Here is a 3,139-nt window from a genome sequence, read left to right on the forward strand (position 1 = left end):
TATCTATCTATCTATCTATCTATAAGTTACTACTGAGGTGCTCTGTGCATGGCACCGTCCCCACACACTGCTCCCCGGGCGCTTAAAACTGCCCACTGTTCACTTTGGTGATGGGTTAAAAGCAGAGGTCACATTTCGTGTGCAGTGGTGTGCTGTGTCACAATGACAAGTAGTTCACTTTCCTTTTCCTTTCCTTCCTCTCCCCCTCACTCAGTCTTTGTCCCATCGTTGTCCAGTGTCATGTTAATGGCACACGGCACATATATGTATCTGCCAGGTTAGAAAAATTCAGAACTGCAAGAAAACAGAAATAAACGGATGACCATACATCACCTCATCCCTCCATACCTGTTTAATCTGCTGGACATTGTCACTCCACCTAACGTCTGCAACTTAGACTATCTTCCTCATTTCAAATGCAAACTCAAAACTTGACTGTTTACGTGTGTGTTTAACAGAGGAAGGGAAGAGAGAAGAAAAATACATTGTATACTGAAGAGCTCAACCTGCAGACTCCTACTGACAGTGTCTAAAACAATATATTGCACGCAGCCAAATTAGGTGCAATAAAATTCAGCCAGATGTGCATAAACCACAACAATTTTCCCAACAGTTTATACTGTTAAAGGCTGCAGAAGGTACTGTCATATTATTGTCTTCACAATTACTTTAATCTCTACAAGACTCCCAGCACTGGATACACTAAAGCATTTCTGTTGCACTTCACCATGTCTGTGTTTTACTGGTCCCTGGTGAGGATGGTGTTCTATGAGTTATGTTCCTCTCACTTTTAGTCAAAACATAGGCAACAACTGAATAGACAGTTGTACAACGCGGTTCAACTGACCATCCAGCATCTAATAGATGGATGGATAATAAATTGCTATGAAAATAACATTACAGAATACTAAAGAACTTGACTCAATGTTTTATTAAAACATACAAACTACTTTAATGAAAAGCCTGTATTAATAGTGACAGAAGGATTCTGCCATCCGTAGTTGTGTAGCAGCCAACGGTGTGTGCTGCCTTCTAGTGGTTGACAGAGAACGTGAACAGAAGACTTACAGTTCATTTAGAAATAAAACAACCCAAACATTTTTCCTCATAAACTTTACACAAAATAGCAATCAAGTGAATTTAAAACAGAGAATAAGAGTATGAGTTTTAAGGATATTTTATTATGTTTAAGTTTTAAAAACAACAGCTGTAGAAATACATTGAAAAAATTGCTACTGTGCTAATAAGAATGATTAAACACGTGTTGACAAAACTACTGCATAGATTTATGAAGAATCTGTGCCAGCAAAAACAAACTGATGTTTGTCTCCACATGAGTCCATCCATCCATCCATTTTCATCTGCTTATCCGTTACCGGGTCGCGGGGGCAGCAGTCGCCACCCAAATCACATTGCACCGTACCAAACCTTCCTGCGGGTGGTGAGTCCACTGGAAGGTACCAACCGCCCTAACCGGGATTCGAACTTGCCCAGGAGGTGAACCCTGGGGTTCCACACCAATGACAGAGACATTGCCTCTGGGCCAAAGCTCCACTTCCACATGAGTCATAAATGCCAATATTGTTAACAATAACCAAAGAGAAAGTGATGTCTTCAACTATTATTTTTTCATTCCAAAGGGAAAGAACTAAAAACATGGATTATTAAATGACCATAAACAGTGGTGCAGAATGTTCCTTCTTTAACTTGGTGAAAAACAAATGTTACGTTAAACAAGTGTTATATGGGAGTCTTTGTCTTAAAAGGTCATGGCCTTGGACTTGAAACTGACCAAAGTTTCCTGCATCTTCTGCACAGAGGCTGCGCTCTCTTCAACAGTTTTGGCGCAGATGCAATGCACCTTACCCTGCGCTAATACACAGTAATGTAATGCAAAAGGTCTTACACAGTTTAAAAAAAAAAAAAAAAAAAAAAAAAACAAGCATGGGCTTAAAATACAATCTCAACCGCAACATTGGTTTGTGGTTTGCCACCCACTTTAAATCAGAACAACCTCGCCGAGCACAAGACAGTAAATAAGTCTAAAGCTAACAAGAAGACTTTGGACTGATTAATATTGCTGCTTTACTAAAGATTTCAAAAACTATAAACAAATTCTCTGTTACTTACTGCTGTTGTGCTGCTTTCTGCTGCTGCACAGCCTGATCATAACATAGCTGACTTTCTGCTTCAGCAGTTTACAGTGGTCTTCCACAGACTCGATTTCTGAAGCCCACTCGTTCCACACACGACTGTTCCTACACGTGTACGCATTTTTGTTACACAAAAATCAAGACAATGGAAATGATAGACAACACGATTGACAGGTTTGCTTGTTTCTTTTTCTTTTATCGTACAGACCAAGATCTTCAAAAAAAAGTGTAATATTTTAATATTGGATCAGATCTACTAACAGATGCACGACAATGGAAAAACCATACCAGAAGTGTTTGCAAGAAATGCCGATGTGTGTGTGATCATTTCCAGTTGTGTGGAGAGGCTGTGGAGGGTCCATACCTGCATATCAGAATCCAGCCGTTCTTCCAGTTTACGAATCTGTTCCCTTAACTGCTTGAGATCATGTATTAGACTTCAACTAAAATGGCATACTACGGAAGCGTATTGCTGCCACAGTGAGAAAAAAAATGGCTCAGTGTCACGTAATTACGTGATAAGTTTCGCGTTATTTCATGATAACTTTTAGGTATTTACGTGATAAGTTTCACGTTATTTCGTGATAAGTTTTACGTTACGTGATAAGCTTTACGTTATTTCGTGATAACTTTCACCTTACAGTGGTCCCTCTCTATATCGCGGTTCTACTTTTGCTCCCTCAGTACATCGCGGATTTTTTAATCCAATCTTTAAACATTAAAAATGTTTTAATTTCCAATATTTTCATTTTTCTAGCCTACAAGGATAAACAGTATTTAAATAAACGAAAAGGCATTTTGCAACACATAAATACATACAGGGTAATACATAAAAAACATGTACAGTACGTACGTTTGGGAAATCTAAGATATATGTACTGTCTATATGATGAGCATTTAATTAATGTAGGGTACCTCAATTGGACACATGATGGCACTGTTGTTGTTATTCGACTGTCGATAACAGTGTGGGGAGGTTCGTGAAG

The 3,139-nt window shown here is 38.9% G+C and overlaps 1 protein-coding gene across 1 annotated transcript in view; it reads right to left on the minus strand.

The window, feature by feature from the left end:
• The window catches only part of LOC103397289 (calmodulin-regulated spectrin-associated protein 1-B-like), a 411,725-nt gene that overhangs the window by 405,923 nt on the left and 2,663 nt on the right, over window positions 1–3,139 (minus strand). The gene's annotated exons all lie outside the window — the stretch shown is intronic.

The sequence above is a fragment of the Cynoglossus semilaevis genome, chromosome W, assembly GCF_000523025.1.
Source record: "Cynoglossus semilaevis isolate Cse_v1.0 chromosome W, Cse_v1.0, whole genome shotgun sequence".
Classification (NCBI taxonomy): domain Eukaryota; kingdom Metazoa; phylum Chordata; class Actinopteri; order Pleuronectiformes; family Cynoglossidae; genus Cynoglossus; species Cynoglossus semilaevis.